This window comes from Cupressus sempervirens, chromosome 11 (genome assembly GCF_028749045.1).
Source record: "Cupressus sempervirens isolate cs-2001-9-10 chromosome 11, ASM2874904v1, whole genome shotgun sequence".
Lineage (NCBI taxonomy): Eukaryota > Viridiplantae > Streptophyta > Pinopsida > Cupressales > Cupressaceae > Cupressus > Cupressus sempervirens.
In genome coordinates, this window is record NC_143128.1 from 85,180,330 (window position 1) to 85,203,477 (window position 23,148).

Genomic DNA, 23,148 nt, shown 5'->3' on the forward strand with positions numbered 1-23,148 from the left:
GGCAGGAACTAATAATACTATCAGAAAAGAACCCTATAACCTCTTAAACTAGTACTATTTATCGAATTAAACTTTTACTTTATTGAAAAGGATTTATTACCATATACCAATACAATATATATTTAATAAATTATAGCTATATTTATTTTTATTTTAAAATTAGGTGAATAACTTAATCTACTTATCAAACTCCACAAACCCACATTTTACCGTAAGTATATACCCAATTACAAACAAATTCCTATTCTAAGCTAGATTCTTGGACTTTGTGAGAGCCCAGGTTAAGAAGCTCAATTATTCCTTTGTCGTCAGTTCTAAACGCAGTTTTCAGATCTAAAAACAGTTCCAAACTCACTGAAACTCTCATTCATCGCACAAATACCAGTTTGACCAAACAAAGTAGAAATTACCGGTGATAATACGTACTTTTCTTCTATGAGGAATATTCAGCTTAGGTTTTGATATGCGTGGAACGCTGAAATTTTTGATTTCCCAGCTTTCAAATTCACCGACGAAGTGACATTTAAAAGCAATTGAAAACTTCTTTATTGCAAAAGCAAGTCCCCGTGTTCGAACCCTCGGAAGATCAGTCATAATCTGCACTGAACAGTATAGAAGCCTCAAAAATTTTGCCCGACAGCTGGCGCGCGTTCTTCTCATAGGAATCCGTACACCATTGTGATAGTGACAGATACAGCATGGGACCCTTAAATATTTTTTAGAGTCGTATTATCGGCAGTAAATTGATGCATGGTGTTTGTTGAGGTAAAAGATGGGGGAGGATTATTGTTATTATAATTTTGTGAATTCTTTTTAATTAAATAATCGGAAAGCGGAATAATGTATTTCATGGCGGTTTATGTTAATGAGATCTGAAGGCTTAAGGGATATTTCGTTAAGAACTTCAACCATTGCGTGCATTTTTGTTCTTCAAGGGTTTGGAGGATTTCCTGCGGAGGATATTGGCGCCAAGATTTTGTAAGGTATGATATATGATCACGCGACCTCAATGCTCTATGGCTGATGTTTTGATGTTCATGAGTGTTGCTTGCTCTGTCGCTGTTATTTTGATGTATTCTTTCAGTCGTTTTTGTGCCAGTGTTGTGGACATCCTTCTGATAATATTTCCTGTTAAATGTTTGTGCTCGTTGTTTTCTGCGAAATACGCGAACAATTGTTGTGATATTTGCCAGGGAAGGGGAAAAAGAAGAAGAAATAAAGGCACATTCACGTGTTTAACAATATTACAGGCTCATTCACGTGTTTAACAATATTACAGGCTTGTTCTTGGTTTTGCTATTTAGGTAGTGTTCGAGTATTTGAAACGCATTTATAGTTGCGAGTTGAAGAGAATTTCTGAGACATAGGTAACTGTGAAATTTGAAAGCAATTGTGGCTTGTTGTCAATGCTAATTGGGTGTCCAAATTGTTAAATCTGCTAGCTGAGTGAATTTTTTTGCATGATACGCTACTCTTCGGGCCAAACAAGGAAGAAAGAGATAATGCCATGCATCTACATGTTTGTTATAAAAACCCTAGAACTAACTGTAAGCTGGAACTCTTAAGTATGTAATTGAGGCTCAGAGACCTGCGACACAGTGTGTTCGAGTATTTTAGCTGCATTTTATGGCCTAGGACTTGAGAGAATTTCGTATACCAAAATCTACTAATAAGCTCAAAGCTGTTTACTGGTGGAGGAGCTCGACGATAATACAATTAACCGTTGTCAAATTTGCTAGAAGAATGCCATTTTTTGCTTGTTTTTCCGCCATTTCAACAGAAACAAGGAGGAAACTGATAATGACATGATTTTGCATGCACAGGCCTGTTCTTTCAGTTTTGAACTAAGCCTAGGTGCAAATTCTTAAGCATGTAGTTTTGTGTGAATCTCTGAGATTTTTTTTTTTCAAGTTTTCTGTTTCATCTTGGGAAGTAAAAATACTAATCGTAAAAAAACAGGAGATGATTTCTTATCAAGCACAGTTCTGTTTTCACTGTAACTATGTAAGTGGTTGAGAATTTTTTTGAGACAAATTGGAGTATCGAGATGGAAGATATTTGCTTTAAGATTTGTATGGAAGATGCGTAATTATTTATAATCTGAGTACATGACTTTTGCTTCTTGACCTACACTTAAACCCATAAAAATACAAACAAGGTTGATAGAGGTACTGACATAGTTTTGCATGTACTAGCTTGTTAATCAAAGCCTAATTGAAGTGCTTGTTCAAATTCTTAAACCACAAAATCAAAGCCTTATTGAAGTGCTTGTTCAAATTCTTAAACCTGTATTTTAGCCTCAAAGATGTGCAAAGTAGTGTTTGATTATTTTAAATATGCTCTAGGTATTTAGTTTTCAGAGAAGCTCTTAGATAAAAATGATTTCTAAGGTTGAAGTTATTTAATGCTTATTTTATGGTAATTGAATATTCAAATGTGAATGTATTTGCTTCTTTTCAACATTTTTTCATGAAAACAATGAACAACATCATACTTGCATTGAGCTTTGTCAAGAAGCCTCAGATCTAAGCATAATTTCAAACTCTGAAACATGTAGCTTAGGTTTGGATGCCTGCAATGGAATGGTGCTCTGAGTAGTTTAAATGCATTTTATGATAGTCATGTTGTGAGAATTTCTGAGATGAAGTATTTGTTTGTGGATTTCTGATTTTGATGTTACTGTTTAAGTTAATTAAGTGTCTTTTTGTCAAAATGAGCCAACTGAGTGTAAAGTTTAGCTTCTTATCCCCACCTTTTAGTCTAAACAATAAAGAATGAGATAATGTGATTCCTTGCAACACAAGTATATCAAATGCACTTTATCAATACATTTTTGAGAGAATTTCTGAAACAAAATATTTTATTAAGCTTGGAGATATTTCTCTTGGGCTACCAATGTAAAATATATGTTTGGGTGTTGAATTTGCAAGCTGAGTTATATGATGTTGAATTCGAGCTCTCATTCTAATCTAGAAAATATGGAACATTTTTAAAAGCTGTAGAACCAGGCAGGATTAAAATCTGTAGTTTAGGCTAAAAAATTTACAATTTAGTAGCACTCCACCTTTTTTAATTACATTTTATGGCAGCGACATATAGAGAAAAACTACTCAGATTGATTATGTGAACTGCTGGGTTTTGATTTTTAGTGTGTTAGATTGTCGAATTTGCCAGCTGAGCACTTCTTTGCTTCTCCCTGCTTACTGTAATTTAAGGAAGAAAAAGACAATAACATGACTGAATGTATAGGTTTGTTCTACAAACCTTAGAGCTAATTGTAGGGGTGGATACTCGAACCTAGATTCAGGTCCAGAGACCTACAATGCAATAGTGTTTCTTGCAAAAAAAGGGACCATGCAAGGCTTCAAACTCTGGAGAATTTCGCAAATGTGGAATTGATTCTAGGCCAATATTTAGGATAAAATTGTTGGTTCCTTGTCTGTTCTTGCAAAGCTTAAGACTGTCCAATGGAAAAGGAGAGGACTGTAGAAAGTAAATTATTGGAAGCCAAAAGGAAATGTGCCAAATTAGATATTTCTGTGTTAATCTCTCACAGAACTATCAAACTCACCAAATAGTATTTAACAGAAATTGGACCCAAGCACGATCACATACTGCATTATTAACAATGAGAAATAGGCATATTGATTACTTCAAGTTATATTTGTGTATTTTACATGACAAAAAGTTAAAAACCTGAGGATACAAACAGAAGTGTCCTCTAGCGCTTGTTAGCCAAAAAATTGAGAAATCAAATTATGTGCAAGGTTCAGAGAGCTGATGTTTCGAAGGTGAAATTTGCTTTTAATTTGGCACATAGCCCTTTAATATGGAATAAATCCCATCAAACAAGAACAATTCCTCTTAAAACATCCAAAAATTGAATATCAAACATGGCAGAATTGGAAATATTCCTGAAAGCCATACCAAAATCTTGCTGAAAGCAATGTGGCAAAAGCATTTAGATTGAGAAATACATCGCCCACCAATGTTCTAGTTTTTGTTGCAGTAGCTTTGAAATACTCTCCGAGTCTCCACCATGCATTTCCAATCATTGAGAGTTAGTGGTTTGTCAGATGCCTTGCATTTCTGGTTGCACATCTTGTTTGTATGTAATGGAATGGTTAATTCTTGAAATGCCATGAACACTATATTTGGAAATTTGAAATTTGAAATTAGCAGCTTAAGGTCTGCTTGAAATGGATATTTTCAATGGAATGTTTTTAAACTTTATGTGGGAGAACATGCACCTTTGAATGCTTTGAGTTCAAAAAATGATTGTCAAGCCATATTGTTTGCCCTAACAATTAAGAAAACATCATTTCTAATGAGTGGTTGGATATATTCAACACGCAAAACTAAGTGCCTAGAAATAATAACAATTAATTAATTATATAATGAACAATTCATAAAAAGTAAAAATTTACTCTAAAATCTTTATAATAGAAATAAACACGGGCCTTTTCACATGAACATGAATAACTGAATGTTAGTTAACCATCTGAAAGAAAGATATAATATCACTTGAATAACTAACTTCACATGCAAGAGAAATAGACTTTTATGACCAATCCCATTTCTTTAATGTCAAAAGAAAGGAATACCATAATTGATTAACTAACAATGCTTGCACCATAGAACCTGATAAGCTTGATGGTTTGTTCATGTTTTCTCTTCTGCATAAGCTACTGATTGCTTCCACAGGAGGAAGAATATCATCAGAGGTTTTGATTCCCAACCATTGATCTTACAACATCAACGTTAATGTGCTCCTGCATGATTTCCTTACGGCTTGACCTTACAAGAGAGATGCAGGAACAATATCCAAATTTTCATGCCATCCAAGGCTTGTAGAACTGGTGCAGGCCCATCCTTGATGTAATAAGATGTAGGGGGGATCCTTTGGGGTTGTTTTGGGAATGTAATAGACCCAAGTTGTAGGGCCATGAACCTGATAGGAACTTTACAAGCCACCATGGTCAACCTTGGTCAAAGGGGTCAGTATGTAATGAGCCCTGGTGGCTCACTCTGAATCTTTGCTGAAGAAGTATTTAAAATATTGTTTTTTGAAGTGTTATATTTTGTGCTTTTAAATTTTGAGAGTATATGCTTTTTTGTTTTTTTCAGATATATGGAAATGACAAATTTGAAATGCAAAGCAAGTATCTAGGATTCAAATGGTATTTAATTTGCTGTCATTCAAATTGCAAATATTTACAAGTCCAACCAAGTGCATAAATTTATTGAATTAGAGAACCTGGCAATGTAACTGCTCAATGCTGAGACCTTATGGCTGATGAGGAATGCGATTGCACACCTAGAAATGAGAATGCTGCCGTGGGTATTTGCTTCCAAACTAAACACAGCCTTCCACAATGTAAAATGCCACCTCTCAGTTCTAATTGCAGCCCATTGAAGTGTGACGCCAATCTGTGATATTAGGTGCAGCCGCTGGGAATTCAATGCCCCTTCTGAGATTCTGATTGCAGACTCTTAATATGTACTCCAGATGCTTTAAACACTGTCCTTGGTTGCAGAACTTTAGTTCCCTGTGATAGCTGTCCTTATTCCTCTTATTTGCATGAGTGATAAATATTTTTTGTCTCAAAATAAGTAACAAACCCCAGACCAATTGCAGATCAGAAATCAGATTAATAGGCACAATTCATTGGTATTGCGAACCAAATCCAAAGTGCAAAGAAAAGTTACAGAAATTCTCAATTTCAACAATCAACATCAAACCCTTGAAAAGTAACCAATTTCACAAAAACAAATCGATAAATGAGATATCTATTTTAACCTCGCATAGAGTTGCATTTATAACATTTAATTCAATGGCATCTCAATTACACCCAACATCAGGAAGCTCATTGCTCCCATCTTTCACTTAAAAGGCTTCACAATTACAATTTTCACTTAAATTGTTTGGATGCATATTCCAACTTTAAATATAATGACTCCTTTACAACTCAATGGCTAGAGTCTTCTTGTGCACATTTTTCAACTAAAGAGCCTTGTTCAACTCACTATCCAATTACATCAAATACCTCATAAAGTTATTAATTTAGAATTAATAAATAACCAACAATATGCATCATATTATCAAAGCTAAATGAAACACTAATATAGTGTGGACCAGGGATAACTTTAGTGGCAAATATTCAGCAATTGGCAAATTTCACTGCCTGGGGACCTCAAATTTGGCAAAAAAAATTGCACTTTCAGGGTGGCCATGTCTCTTGCACTTTATGAAAATTGGCTCCCATGCTTCGGCCAATCACCAATAATGATACAAAATTATTTGTATTTTAGGGATGACTTCGCCAATAGAATGTAATCTTTTCATGTGGTAAATTAAATATTTTTGCCTACAATTTCCAAGGCTTGTCTTAATCGATGGTCATATTTGCCAATATGTGGTATATTTAAGTTGTGTTATAGGTTAAGTACATGTATTTGACAGGCATCTCTATTCCGAAGAGTTTCCATGGAACTTTTTATCCTTTCTCACGTTGACCCGAAATAGATTTTATTGTGCACGTGTCTTTGTTTCGGGAGCTTTCTCTAAAACTTGGTGTCCTTCAAAAGTTTTCCCTGAAATAGGATTTGGGCCATTGATTAATGACCCATCTAATGGTTATAAAAGCAAGGTTGCTATATGTTATATGATATAATATTAACCTAGGGCACCTTAACAAAATATTAAATGTGGTTTGAGCTTGGAAGGGTGCTGTCCTTGGATCCCGCAAGTGGCCCCGCCCCTTGACCCAATCTTGGGGGCATTGTCCTCAAACCCCCATTCAATAATTTGGAGGGAAACTACAATGATAAGAGTGGGCTAAATTTAACCTTCAAGTCCGATAATTAATTAGGATCTATATAGTAATAGTAAAATGATGGTTGCTAGGTATATGTACTTCTAATCCTATGGCTGCGATTTTCTTCAATAATGAAAGATTTGCTAGCATTTTATAGAATTTCAATACGATTGGAAAAAAATATGAATAAAATTAAATTTATTCATACTTTGAAAAAAAGATCGCTAATAGAAATTAAATTCCCCCCTTGAAATAATGTTAGACTTGCCAAAGTTTTATACTTTTTTTATACAGGGGGGTTTCTTAAAGTTATCCCCGCTCTAGACTTGGGGCGTCACTATTGCATTGCCAAAAATAGAAACCCACTCTCCTGATATACTACAAATAGTAAGTCACACAAACAAAGATCCTCAAAATCAAGTGTTGGCTTATGAGGGTTGCAGTGATGAATTGATATACCCATGCTCCCACATGTTAAATTGGATACATTACAATCCTCCCTCCCCAAGATTGCTTGTCCTCAAGTAGTTACAATCCAGTAAAAACAACAGATCCCAACCTCCACTAGAATCCCGTGGAAAAATGGGCGTGATGTGAATATCATCACTAAATAATCCTTGTAAATACTATGTAAACAACATAGTCTACATTACACTCAGTGCTATTGTTGGTGATGTAGAAGTCAAAACATCACAAGGAGTCTAGAGTTGCCCCCTTTCTCTATGCCAACTGAGCTATCATGCCAAACATCAGACTTAGGCATAAACAAATATCCTATACATGGTTATCAAATGTGAAGCTATATGCATGCCTCACTATATACAGCGCAATGATCTCCTCAGTAAGATTTGTCTAGAAATGTGTAGGGACTAATTGACATGCTGGTGTACCACTGGAATCCCAAGTATAATCCTAATGTGATCCAGTACAAGGTAGGTGTATCCCAAAGGAGATGGACTAGCCCCCAACAAATAACCACAAGCGGAAGAATAACAATAACTCAAATATTTAGGTCAATTGCAACACACATTCTCATAATAGAATAAATGGATTTACATCCAACATACCCGATTGGAGGGCCTTCTAGGTTACAGTTGGGCATGTTGGATGTAAATCTATTTATTCTATTATGAGAATGTGCATTGCAGTTGACCTAAATATTTGAGTTATTTTTATTCTTCTGCTTGTGGTTATTTGTTGGGGGCTAGTCCATCTCCTTTGGGATACACCTACCTTGTACTGGATCACATCAAGATTATAACTTGTTATTTGGCTGTAACCCGGAAGGCCTTACAGTCAGGCATGTTGGATGTAAATCTATCTATTCTATTATGAGAATGTGTGTTGTAGTTGACCTAAATATTTGAGTTATTGTTATTCTTCCGCTTGTGGTTATGTGTTGGGGGCTAGTCCATCTCCTTTGGGATACACCTACCTTGTACTGGATCACATCAGGATTATACTTGGGATTCCAGTGGTACACCAGCATGTCAATTAGTCCCTACACGTTTCTAGACAAATCTTACTGAGGAGATCATTGTGGTGCAATTACAATAACAGTTCTGCAAGATCTCACAAGATCCAAACCCCAACTAGTCTAATCCACAATCTCGTAAAAAAAACCCAAGAAGAATCTAGACTTATGCTGGCAAGCCACCAAGCAACCTTCTTGTTTCCCAAACCCACACTTAGCTACTAGCTCCGCTAAAGTTCGCTCCTCTCAGCTACTTCATGCTCAACTGAATGCCTCTAGACATCACAAGGCCCTCTACTTATACTAAACCAAGCCACATGTTGTCCTAGCAAGTTACATTAAATAAACACTCAAGCCACAAGTTGGCCTGACAAACTAAATTAATACATACTTAGGACAAGCCCCAAGTTCACAGTGCATAACTAATAAGGTAAAATAATATTATGTGGCCTTAGACATAGTACCACACACCATCCAATGATCCACATTTAAGATTGCATACGCTAACTCCCATGAATCGAAGCTTGCGGAAACAATCTCCAAAGTCTGCCTAGGAAATAGGAACACTTTTCCAACAATCACCAAAAAGGCTCTAATTCCAATACAATCAATCCAATCCTTATGCACACATAGGACAACATCCACCAATATACCTCAAACATAACCCTAACTATGCGAAATATAAGGTCCACAAAATCCAAGCTCAATGCTCCTGCATGATTGCCCACTAACCTAGGATGTTCCTGCATCATGATGGCATGAGAGAAGTACCGAGACAGCAAAGAGGGGACAAAAGGAGCAAATTTCCAAAACATAGGAGGCTAGGGAAGAAAAATGTCACACACTTTGAATAAACAAAACTTCTTACAAGTTTATTGGTAAAGGGTTGGTGGACCCAAGAAGGCATTGCAAAACATGTGTGACCATTTGGGAGGCCACGAGAGAAGAAGATGAGGATTACTAGGTAAGGGCCTTCCTGACCACCCTATGAGGCATAGTCTTTGTCTAGTACGCCGACCTTCTAGCCATGCAAGGGGCGATATGGAACAACTTGAAGAAAGCCTTTGAGGCAAAATTTAGATTGTTGTGGGATGATGATTAAGCGGTGGAGATATATAACACGCGTCAAGGCAAGAATGAGAATGCTTGGGTATACCATTGAAGGTGAAAGAAGCTATTAGATAAGTTGGAAAATAAACCAGCAGATGAACTGAAAAAGAGGTGGTTCATATAAGGTTTAACCCCTTGATTTAGAGGAAATTGAAGGTGGTAGTGCCCTCCACATACAAAGATGCATGTGATTAGGCAATGGATATTGAAGCAAGAGCAAACTGTCAAGAAGCAGAAGGAAAGTGAGTGATGACAACAATGACAAAGACAATGATGGGGAATCACGGACAACCCAAGCATTTCGCAAGGATATGATGCCGACGATGAAAGAGATGAAGGGGGAAAAGAAGCAAAGGAGAACAAAGAATTTTGGTGCACAAATTGCAGAAATAAAGGGCACATTAGAGCTAGTTGCACCAAAAAACTGTTCTACGACATCTGTCAAGTCATGGGACATTCCTCAAAAAAATGCTTATACAATTTGAAGGTAAGAAGTATGCAAGTACTTCTAACCACTGAACAAGCAACTCTACCCACCACACTGCCCAAAACCACGACTTCCAATGCCTCCTCAAGTGGCTATTGAAATAATAGAAGTAGAAGCAATAATAACAACACACCACAGAGTCGTATCCGTTATGACAAGAAAGGTTGCCCAATGATACAATGTCGAAGATGTACTGAGAAGGGGGGCACTTTGCTTGATAATGCCAAAGTGGTAGAAGCATGTTGTGCCAGTGGTGTGGGTTGGGGAACCATGAAGATGCTGATTGCTCGAAAGGGAAAGCGTTTAACATGCTAGAAGTCACGAAACCAGAGGGGGAAGTAATGGCCATTACCAGGCTTCAAGCAATGATGGCTTCATACCTGAATCCTCGGATTGGAAAGGAAGGATTGAAGTAGGCACAAACGACATTGGAAGAAGAACAAAGACAAAAAGAGGAGGTAACAAACAATCCTGTACAGTCAACATTAGAAGCAAACATAACAAAGCAGATGTTGCACACCACTGTACCCGTGAAGGTGGTAGACCTGCCAGAAACATTACCCCAATTGAGGGTAGCAATTTCTGGCATGGAAGAAAAGAACACCAGCACAAGAAGAGACAAGACCATGGAAGAAGAGGTTGGAAAAAAAAATGCTCCATGAAGAGAACTGACAAACCCCTTGCATAGTGGAAATGGAGATCATGGGCCATAAATTCAGCAACACTATTGTGGATGGAGGATTGGGAGTAAAAGTACTCCCTGAAGAAATATGGAAGGCTTTGGGAAAGCCAATGTTGTGACCATCTATCTTCCACCTAGTAGGGGCAGATCAACATGGCATAAAACCACTTGGCACGCTTGTGGCTCCCAAAGTAATGGTGTTTCAATCAAGTTGCCACATGCTGGTGGTTGCAAAAATGGAGGAAAACGAGGACACGTACTTGACAAAGTACAAGGAATAGGAGGGGATGGCTAGGGTAGATGACGCACCTGCTCACCAATTTGAGAAGCACGAAGAAGTAATTTATAAAGAACAAAACATAACAAAAAAAAACTTGGGTGAAGAAAAAGACCCCAGATTGAGGCCTTATGCAAAGGAGGAGAACACACAAAGGAATAGGAGGAGTCGTATGAAGTTGAGAAGGAGAGTAATCATCGATTGGTTGCATGTGCAAACAATTTGGTCTTTGCTTCTACAAGAAGGAAGAGCTCGTACGTGTACGATAAGAAGGCAACCAGTACACGCACGCCGTACGCCAAAAACCATACAAGCTTGAGGAGGAGCCTATACAATGTGCAAAGTCAAACAAAGAAGAGGGATCCTAACATGCATGGCAAGCAAGCAACACATACGATCCATACGCATATGACAAAGAAGCAACATGTACGTTGTACGTTGTATGTAGTACGAGTCAAAAGAGGAAGGGGAGTTCACACACTGTTCATTGGGGAAGAAAAAACACTTGCACATAAGGTAATTGTACCTCCATACCAACATAGGTGGCACATGTACGATAAAGGAGGGGGAGCACAAAAAGCCTGTACGTTTGACAAAGCTTGTACGAGAGGAGTCCGCATTGTTGGTAAAGTTGGTACAAGAGAACCCCGTACACCATACAATATGAGTACACATGAAGCCTGCACAACTAGGAGGGAAGCTTGAAATTATGGAAAAGGTTGGCATGCTTAAATGGAAGCAAATGGAGATGATAGTTGGTAGTCAGATGGAAGTTGACGGAGGAGAGGTGGCATTAGGATAAAATCAAGAAAATGATGTGTTTCATGGAGTAGAGCCGCTACCCCTCGACGTCGCTAGGGTCGTTGTCCCTAGACCCCCAATAGGGGCTGCTCCTTGACCTCGTTGAGGGAGTTTCCCCAAAACCCCCTTTTATTTTTGAACTACACTACAACTTTATGTTTGTGTAGGTCAAGTGATTATCCACACTATTGTCACTAATTTTCCGTGATATTACTTGATGTATAATGGTCGTCTAGAAGACGCCTTAGTCATTTTTGGGGGGACGATGTAGGCTGCAATTATGCCTAGAATAGTTAAATAAGACTTTTGTTAGTTAATGTAATAAAACATCTTTCGAAAGGCTATCAGTTGGTGACTTAACCAATTGTGTCAAGTCTATTTGTATGGAGTTTGGAACAAGTGGAAGGTGTGGTAAATGTTGGAATGATTATGCTATGAAAGATATATCATTCTGTCATTTTTATGGTGTAATGTGATTTAATGTTATTCCATGCTATTGTTGTATTTCATTTATCTTTGGTATTATGCAATCCTATCTTGGCATGTAAACACTTCCATATCTAGCATAAATTTACTTTTATATCGGGCATGTAAACATTTACATATTATGCATATAAATACTTTTATGTCAAACATGTAAACAGTTACATATTTGGCATATAAACACTTCCATACCAAGTGGGTAAACACTTCCACAATTGACACATAACAATATGGTGTTGAGAAAACTTCATGAAGAGAAACTACATATTAACCTTGAAAAATGTGAGTTTTTGAAACACGAATTGGTCTACTTGGGGTTTGTCATATCAAAGGGGAGTCTTAAGATGGATCCTACAAAGGTGGAAGTCATATTGAGTTGGCCTACACCTAGGAGCATGGGGGAAATGAGAAGCTTCCATGGCCTCTCAGCTTTTTACAAGAAATTCATAAGGAACTTTAGTAGAGTGTGCACACTAATGTTGGACACCATTAAAGGAGGACATAAGTGAAGATTTGCATGGATAGATGCTGTAGAGAAGGCTTTTGAGATCTTGAAGGTAAAAGGTTCTCAATAACTTCTACTTGTTTTACCTATTTTTAATAAGCTATTCACAATTAATTATGATGCAAGTAATGTGGGAATAGGGACAATGCTAAATTAGGAAGGGAGACCCATTGCATTCTTTAGTGAAAGATTGAATGAGGCTAAAAGAAAGTACTCATCTTATGATTTGGAGTTTTATACACTTCAGTTAAAGCTGTTAAGAAATGGTGACATTATCTCCTTCCTAAGGAATTTATTGTTTATACTTTATATTGACAATCAATCATTTAGTTTCCTAAATGGTTAGGAAAAGTTGAGCCATAGGCATATGAAGTGGGTTGAGTCTATACAGGCCTATACCTTGACCATTAAGCGCAAAAAGGGGGTAAGTAATAGGGTAGCAAATGCCTTCAGTAGTAGGGTAATGACAATCCAAGAGATATAGTTGCAAAGTGTGGGGGTGAAGTCCTTTAAGTCCATGTATGAAGGGGATGAAGATTTCAATTGTATTTACAAAGTTGTTTGATTTGTCAAACAAATGTAATGTGGAATATTTAGAATATTTGGTGTAGGAATGATTGCTTTAAAAATGGAGTCAATTATTTGTTCCAAGATGTTCAATGAGGGAGAATCTTATTAAGGAGAAACACTGTGGGAGTTTGGAGGGTCACTTTGGATTGGATAAGACCCTTGAACAGGTGATACAGTAATAGTATTGGCCTAAGATGCAAACAAATGTCAGGAAATATGTGGACACTTGTGTGATTTGTCAGACAGATTAGAGGACAACCACCAATGTAGGATTGTATCAACCATTGCCTATTCCTTCTAGGCCATGAGATTGTGTAAGTATTGATTTTGTGATGGGACTTCCAAGAACACAAAAGGGCATGATATTGTGTTTTTGATGTATTGGAGGGGTTTAGTAAAATGACACATTTCTTGCCATGTAAAAGTACCAATTATGCATCTCACATAGCAGACATTCTTCAGGGAAGTGATAAGGATTCATGGACTACCTTCTAGCATAATCTCATAAAGGGTTGTGAAATTTGAGGGTCACTTTTGGTGGACCTTATGGATGAAGTTGGGAACAAATATACCCTTTAGTTTTGCCTATCATCCCCAAACTAATGGGCAAACTAAAATATTAATGGATCATTGGGGAATTTGTTGAGATGTTTGACAAAACAACACAATTAAAATTGGGATGGCATTCTTCCATATGTAGAATTTTCTTACAATGATTCAATGAATAGGAGTACAAGGAGTCCATTCCAAATTGTCTATGGGATGAATCCTAGGGGGGACATTGGAACTTAGGGAGTTACCACAAGAATAGAAGGTCAGTGGCCAAGGAAAAAGCTTTGTAGAAGCCATAAAGGAAGTACATGATCAGGTCAGGGAGACATTGCAACAAAGTGCCCTCAAATGCAAGGAATTGGTAGACAAGAAAAGAAGAGATGTGCAATACCAAGTGGGGGATTTGGTATGTGCACTCTTTAAGAGAGAAAGACTACCTAAAGGGAGTAAACTTTTTATGAAGAAAATAAGGCCCTGCAAAATTCGTAAGGAATTCTCTTCTAATGCATACGAAATAAAGCTACCTCTTGATATAAAGTATATGATCATTTGCCATTTGAAGGTTGCGTTTCTGCAAGTGAACATGGAACACTTGGTCAGGAGGAGCCGTAGCAGGACCTACCACTCACTCAACTAATGGTGTTAGAGTGCATACTTGATACACATGTGGTTAAGAAGACCAGGAGGAACAAATACAAGTACTTGGTGAAATAGAAAGGGCTATGTACATCAGAAGTTGTTTGGATGGATGAACAAGAGATCAAGACTCATGGGATCACTTTACAAGAACTCATTGGAAGAGGAGCATGAGATCTTTTGGTCAGGGAGTATGGTGTAGGGGTTCTCTCGATGCAATAATGACCCAATGATGGTTCGAGATGTAAGGGATCCTTTGGGGTTGTTTTGGGAATGTAGTAGACCCAAGTTGTAGGGCCATGGACCTAATAGGCACTTGATAAGCCATTGTGGTCAACCTTGGTTAAAGGGGTCAGTAGGTGACTAGGTTGGGGAGGACATTGATGTGAGGGTTTATTGGATCGCGATTGATCCATCTTGGATGTTTATAGGATGAAATTGCTAAGAAAAGTAAAAGTTGTCATGTAGAATGAAAAGTTGTCTATGACAAAATTGACAACATTGACATCCTCAATGTAATAAGGACCCAATGATGGTTTGAGATGTAAGGGATCCTTTGGGGTTGTTTTGGGAATGTAATAGATCCGAGTTGTAAGGCCATGGACCTAAAAAAATTGTCAAGATAACATTGGCACCCTCGATGTAATAAGCATCCAATGATTGTTCGAGATGTAAGGGATCCTTTGGGGTTGTTTCGGTAATGTAATAGACCCAAGTTGTAGGGCCATGGACCTTGATAGATGCTTTATAAGCCATTATGGTCAAGCTTGGTCAAAGGAGTCATTAGGTGACTAGGTTGGGTAGGACATTGATGGCAAGGTGTATAGGATCATAATTGACCCATCTTTGATGTTTATAGGATGAAATTGCTAAGAAAAGTAAAAGTTGTCATGTAGGATGAAAAGTTGTCAAAGACAACATTGACAACATTTACACATTATGTTGCAATTTTGGTACAAACGGTCATAACTATTAAGATGTTAGTTGGAGACCGTTAAATAAGTGTTGGGAGAACATTGTAATCTCTCATGGCACAAAGAGGAAGGTTGTCGTTGGAACTACTATGTGACAAGCAATGAAATTTTGAAGTTTTCGTGGTCCTTCCATTGTTTTTTAATTGTGTATGACTGTATATGGATTCAAAAGGTAGAATACTTGATATGGTTTTGTAGAAGAATGAATTAGCTCTATGTTGTAATTGGTTTGACATTCATATCTCAATCGTAGAGCAAGATCCAAGCAATTTTGTAAAAATAGTGTGCAAACCCTTGAGACCCTCGGTTTTGACTAAACAAATGTGTGATTTGGGGCATTTTCCACCATTGGAAAAATTACTGCCCTTGGTGGAAAGTGAGGTTTATCATATACCATAAGACTTATGTGGTTTAAGACTAGGAGGAGTTTGGGAGAAACAGGAAGCCCTAACCAGATATCTCTATGTGACTGGTTAAAGATTTGAGGAAATGAGTGCAACAATTAGACAAATGCATGAGTTGGTCGTGGTTTAAGGGAAAAATTGGGAGTTTAGCGTAGAGATAGAGGTGTCTCAACTTGGCTGTACAAGTCCATTCTTGGGTAGTTACTTTGGAAAATAGGCCTAATTGGTCCTATTAGGCCTACTCGGGTGATCTCAGTTTGGTGAGCACTGGTAGGATGGAAAGTCAATCTTGGAGTATGTTGTCAAAGACCCAAAAGGGTATCCAAAACCATAATTCGTTTACCAAGTTGTTTGGGAAAATTAGAAGTTGTAGGGGGGATCAACTTGAGGAAACCTAATTGGCTAATAGGCCTAGTTAGGACAACAAAGTCTAATTGAGAGACTAGAGACAAGAACCCACAAATATTATGATAAATTGTAGTATCAAACAAAGTAAATGAAAGTTGCTTGAATAGAATTACATAGATGATGTTTCTAGAAGAAACAGTCGTGAACTAAAGACAAAAGTAGGAATCGCCAAATAAACTACAGACTAAGATGGCCAGTAAAGAAACACTATAATATTCTAATACTAACCATTAATCGTCATTGCTAACTACCCTAGAAAAGACTTTACATGTCTTGTAGCCATAAAATTATCAGATTTCTTTGCTATTGTTGAGACCCTCCTTGGATCTATAGATTGTCAATGACTAAGAGTAGCCAAAATTCGTCCAAAAAAGAATAGAGAAGGGTGTCTCCTTCTTTAGAATGCTCTGCAACAAGATAGAAGAGTGTTCCTTTGGGACGAGTTTGCCAAAACCCTCTCAAAATCAACAAAACCCTCCAATTTTTTTTTTAGATGATCACAATGCCCGAAAATGGATTGCAAAAAGGCACGATTGTTGAGGAAAAAAATGGAAAAATTAGAAAATAAAATCCAAGGCACAAATTAGGCATACAACACGTCATTTTCAATGAGAAAAGGTAAGTACAATAGATATTTTTGAGGAAAAACTTACTAAAGCCCATTAGATAATTTTTTGAGGAAAACATTATTAAAACCCAACATAATTTTTGAAGGTAAAAATAATAAAAACCCATCGGATTTTTTTCAAGGGAAGAAATTATGTAATGCAATTTCCAAAAAGCACATGCAAGAACAACATGCAAGTACATACAACTTTCAAAAACTAGAGACTTTCACTCAAACCGACTAATCACACAATCAAAATTCTCGATCAGGCTTGCGATTTTCAGCAAAAATCTTCAAAAACGAACTAAAATGCCTCCAGTGATTTTTCATAAAATCAAAAACAATTTTTCTGGAAAAAAATCCAAATCAGAAGAGGGTCGAATTTTTATTAAAGAATTACCTAATTTTGTGAAATCCCATCAACCTGCTCGGATACCATTTTATGGTAAAATGATGTTGTATTAGACATAGGAGATGAAAGATCCTTAAAATGGTTTATAGAGACGATGTTTCTAATAGAAACAATTGTGAACTAAAGACGAAAATAAAAGCTGCCTAATAAACTAAAGACTAACTTAGATGATCATTAAAGAAACACTACAACATTCTAATAACAACTGTTGTAGCTAGTCAGACATAAGACATATAGACATCATCGCTTATGAGAATGACCTTCATAGTGAGACATTGTCCCGTTGGTTCTAATTACTACTTGTTTACATAGTACCACCTTGGCCAAGGTTATATAGGTGCAAGCACTGTACTTTGTGCTGTAATTGTCCTCATTAGGTCTTCTCCTGACCTTAGGTACTAGCTGTCCTTAATGGCAATTACATTACTTGAGTGACGAAGGCCATGAAAACACATTTCTAGTTCTCTATGCTGTTCAGAATTACTCTGCTCTCTATTTAGTTTAAGGTTCAGATTTGGCAACATCCTAAGCTTTGCTGGAGGACAAACATTCCCTTGACATCTTTCATCGTAGGTAGATGGTTAGTCCATACATACTTAATCCCAGTTTTAGTTGCAACGAATCCCTAAGGATAGTCTATGCTTAAAAACGTAAAAAAGTCTGTGTATCCCAATCATTTTGCACGGTTCAAGTCTTCATTTCAGTTCAATTATTGATTCAAGTTGTTTATTGTCTACAGATAAACGGCAAGCATTAATATTAAAGTGTTTTCAATTCTTTCTAGATTACAAAGATTCCTCTTGATGAGATGATGATTCCTTTATACACCAGTTTAGAGATGATTCCTCTGATTTGTGTCTCGAAAGTTTATATTCTTTCAACTTGATGATATGGGCAGTTCAATGCAATGCCTAAATCAATGCGTGATTTATTTAATTAACGATGACGTGATGAATTGAGACACCTCTTTTTCCTATATGCGAATGCCCAAAGGTTCTATTCAGAATGTACACACAAAAAATGACCGCATTTTATAAGCATGACACATTAATGCAAACTTGAGATATGCGTACTTAAATATGCGTTCTTATCAAATGCATACTTAAATTTGTTTCCAATTGGATGCTATAATAATGAGTACTACTCCTATATGGGCAGCTACAAGAATTCAAACGTTTGCACAGATATCGAGCATTGTTACTAGACACAATAGTAATTATTGCTATGCCTAAGCTCTTCTCAAAAGTAACACTGAAAATTAGATTGATTCTTATGAGCAAGATAAACAACATTCATGAAATTGATAACATAATGTGGTTTAATTGACATGAAGAGAAACCTGCCTCCTTATTTCTATGAGCACAATGAAATGATTCCCTCTAAGCTCTAGTGGTTGCGTATGTGTTCCTTGCTGGTGTGATGACTGCAAATTAAAGATGCCTTCCAATATTATCACTTAGTGTTGATTCATATTCAGACTTGATTGTGATTTCTTAAAACAATTGCTAGAAAAGATTGTCGAGGGGCATAATGATTTACTAATAAGATGATTTTCCCTTAGAAATGAGCAAATGAGGAAACAGTTAAGTATTTTATTTGGTGGCAAGAAGGGGTTACACTTGCCACCAAGAAGACATATCTTGCTGACAAGAAGTTGATTAATTGCAAAAGGCTTCAAAGGTTGGCTTGACCAACAAAATAAAACATAATATAAATAGGTTACACTTGCCACCAAGAAGACATATCTTGCTGACAAGAAGTTGATTAATTGCAAAAGACTTCAAAGATTGGCTTGACCAACAAAATAAAAAATAATATAAATAATTGTACCAAGCTCATGACGTGCATAGATTGCATATATATATATATATATATATATATATATATGTATATGTATATATAAATAGATGTATATTTAAATATTTAAATATAAATGTGAAATTAAACTTAGGGGCAATTACACCCACATTCAATTATGCAACTCATCATAAATGCATACACATAATCATTTAGATACTCACGACTAAAACACACACATAGATGTGTATGTATGCATTATGTATATGTACAATAGAACAAATGTTTAATGGTGACATTGACAATGTTGTCCCTGTAAATTGGTAGAGGGAGATCACAAAAAAACATCTATTAATCAAGAGTCATTAATTCTTTTATTAAGGACAAGAATAAGAATGAAAATCAACCCAACATGACCAAGGAATCCTATCCCAAGCATTGATGATGAGGATACATTGCTATGGATTCTTGCTTGGATGACATTCCCAACGTTCACTCCTCGTTTGCACCCTCTCTCTCTGATAGTACTCTTCCGCCATTCACAAGATTGCCTCGTCTACACCTTTGCATCCATTGGTAAGGAAGGATTAGCCGTATTCATCTTCATAATCGTTTTAAGCAAATAAATTATCTACAGCATTGCAAAACACTGTTTACCCTTGAATATAATTTCCATGAGAATATTAGTAAGCAATCCTCTTAGTTGAAAGCATAATCATATTAATCATAATCCTCTTATTTGACTATTAAAATCCACATAATTAACTAACTTCATCCTTCACATGTAGCAATTATCATAGTTCTGTAAAAGTCCCGAAGGAAGGGATGTAACATTATGTGTTGACTTAGCGTATTAGATGACTCTTGTTTCTTCCCAATGGAAATACTTTACTAATAGGTAAAATCTTAGGAAAACTCCATGTGGTATATACAAGATGCTTTGTAGGTAAGACGACAGAGAGATGTAGTGTGGGGCTTGCTAGTGAACCTTGAGGGATGTTCTGTTTACATAATTGATATCTACAAAAAGCACGATCTCTTCATTCTTGTTTCTGATAGGGCTTATGTTAGATCCATGTGGAGTGTTTGGTAGGGGTAGCAATCTTTAAATGGATACTTTATTTTTGGGTTAATTGGTCAATGCTTGTGCTTAATAGTCTTCTCTTTTGGGGCAAGGTAGTCATTTCTCTTCTCTAAGTGGAGTGAGTGGCCTACATCATATCTATGTTATAAATCATAGATCTTCAATTCTTTATAGTCACAAGCCATGACCTAGTTATTCATCATTTGGGGGCGAACAAGGAAATTTCTCTTTTGTTTTGAAAGATTTATCTAGTTATACCATTCTACGAAGGGCAATTTCAACATCTCAATAGTCCTTGCCTTCTATCATCTTTCTCTTGAGTTTGCATGGGTTATGGTGATCAAGTTAACTTACAAAGGGCACCATGCCTTGGAAGTATTTTGTAGCTCTTGGTTTGGATTATTTGATCTTCATATGTCTCCACAATTTGAGGATTAACTCAACTATAAGTTCAACTGATTATTGGATAACGGAACAATTTGCTGATTATTGTCAAAAACTATTCAAAGAGAAATGTTATCAGGCATCACATTTCTAATGACAAGTTTTACGTGGTCTTTGTTTGCCAAAATATCCTTTGCTAGTTTGAGTTGAGTGCCAACCATGGCTAACTTATTGGCTTTAACATTCTGCTTTTAGAATTGGCTCGAAAGTTTGCATCCAAAAATTCCAGGAAATCCCAAATTCTATGCTTGAGTTGTCATGAGAGTTCTTTGTTCTACATTTTGATCTAACTCGATTGATGATAAATATTGGAACACCTTATATTTGTAGATGCTCAATACCACACTTTTTAACAAATTGCATTACACGAATCAAAGCTTCACACTCATTTACATATATTGTTGTAGTTGAATTGTAATGTGTAGGATTGCTGATATTTTAGCTCTTGAGGGGAGACTAAGGATAGACTAACGTTTGTTGACTTCCATATCCTTGTGTTATCTTAGGTTCACCTTGAAATTTTAGGGAATAACACTTTTAATAGATTGAATATGCTCCCATGCTAGTGGCTTCAAATGTGTCAGAGGCCTAATTTTATCAGCTATCAATGCATTTAGTCGGTTGTTAGGATATCTAACTAAATTTCATCAATTGAGAAGTTTGATGAAGGGATAACTTTGAATTGTGGCTCATGTGTGACATGGTGCATTCAAGCTTAGCGAGGATTTTAGTTTCATATTTGTTTCTTAGGAACATATATGTCTAGTTTAAAGACAAATATCTCCCAAACTTGGCTATGAAGTCTTTCGTTAGATAAAACCTAAACAAGGTGGTACCTTAATAGGGATATATTGTAGTGTACAATTATGATAGCTAGGCATATAAGGTGAGGTGGGGGTTTCTAATGACTTAAAGGTATTGATTGGGTTACCATCTAAATGGATTATGCTCATAAGTTGTTGTCAAGCTGTTTGCTACCCTCTTAGGCATGACAGGGGTACTAGACCTTGAGTCAATGATACAATTTTGTAGCAATCTTTTAATGGGTAGAGAAGCATAGAATTAGGCTTATGTACCTTTGTACTAGATACATTGAAATTTGTGGATTGTTTCTCCACAAATGCTTTTCTTTGAGAGACGGGTATATAATCTTTCATTTTGTCCATTCTTAAGTTTCAAGACCCCTTGCTTAAGTCCACTTGTACTACCATTCAAAGAATGTTTCATAGAGAGTTAATCATTGTTGTATTCTCTTTTTGGTCCATTAAGAGCTTCTGCTTTTGGTGCAGGGCATCAATTGGTTTCTTTCTTTTTCAACCAAGAAGCAAGCTATTCTTGGCTGGCTTTGACTAGGCACTCTCTTGTGCTTTTAGGGGGACAAACATACTTTGTTTTTGACTAATTGGTAGTCATTGGTTGTTATTGCTTGAGTGGTTAACCTTTAGTTGTACTTCGTAATGTCCCCATTCTCAATAAGATTTAATGATAATAATATTAATAATGTCAATTAAATGAGTAAATAATAAATTATATATATATATATATATATAATATTATTAATGAGATTTTGATATAAGATTATATATCAATAAACAAATATATATTGAATAATATAGATAATAATTGATAATTTATTAGTAGACACCATTAAATAAATTATATTATAAATAATAAATGAAATAAGATTTGAATGTAGTCATCAATATAATATTTACAAGATTAATAATAAATAAATAATATAATATAATCATAACACAATACAATCTATTAATAATAATATAATATTAAATATTATCTACTCGAGGGTGTGACTAGAGCTCGAAAGTTATTATTAATGAATTATTGTTAGAATCCTAAAATAGTGCTGAGTTGTGAAGAGAACCAATCTTTCACACATGTTATTAAGTTTACCCATAATCAACAATTAGGGAGCATTCACATTGCTGCAAACATAAGTTTATGATCCTACTAAAAATAAAATAAACATTGCTGCAAACATAAGTTTTTGATCCTACTAAAGCAAACATTGCTGCAAACATAAGAGAAGACACGATTGTTAGAAGAAGGGATATGCCCTGCGATCTCTAAGAGGTATGACTGCTCGATAGGAATGATATAAGAATGGAGTCTACATGAGGGAATAAGGAGGAGGCATCGATCAAAAGAAGAAAACATCTCATCACTCTAAACCAAGCGTTGGTTAATTATTGCGTGAATCTAAGGATAATTATTGACGTCATAATAGACAAGGAAAGGATTTATCAAGACACTTAGCATCTGAAGACGGGAAGGAAATCACAAAAATCATCAAAGTTTGAATGGCATGCCAAGCATTAGATATCCTCAAAGTTTGAGAGATAACAACTATAGGAAGTAGAACAAAGAACGGGATATCAAAGATATTGTAGAGGACCGGAAGGCACAGACGTGGATAGGCCATGAGGATACAACCATTATGTAAGAGTGCACAGTCAGCATTATATGGTCATCAAATCATTGTTTCAACCTTGCAGAAAATATTGTGCTCGAAAGAAGTTACAATCATGTCATGTACATATCGGAGAACGTCGACTCATACCCAATAGAGGGCTCAAACAACAATATTCAACAAAGAACTATGCCG

At 36.3% G+C, this 23,148-nt stretch overlaps 1 protein-coding gene across 4 annotated transcripts in view; it reads left to right on the forward strand.

The window, feature by feature from the left end:
* Window positions 1-310: 310 nt before the first annotated feature.
* The window catches only part of LOC149528339 (uncharacterized), a 241,127-nt gene continuing 218,289 nt past the window's right edge, over window positions 311-23,148 (forward strand). For 3 of the 4 annotated variants that reach the window (XM_089811304.1, XM_089811306.1, XM_089811307.1), the window contains exon 1: window positions 768-983. The gene's annotated coding sequence lies outside the window, so the exon portion shown is untranslated. The other variant, XM_089811308.1, reaches the window with a different exon arrangement.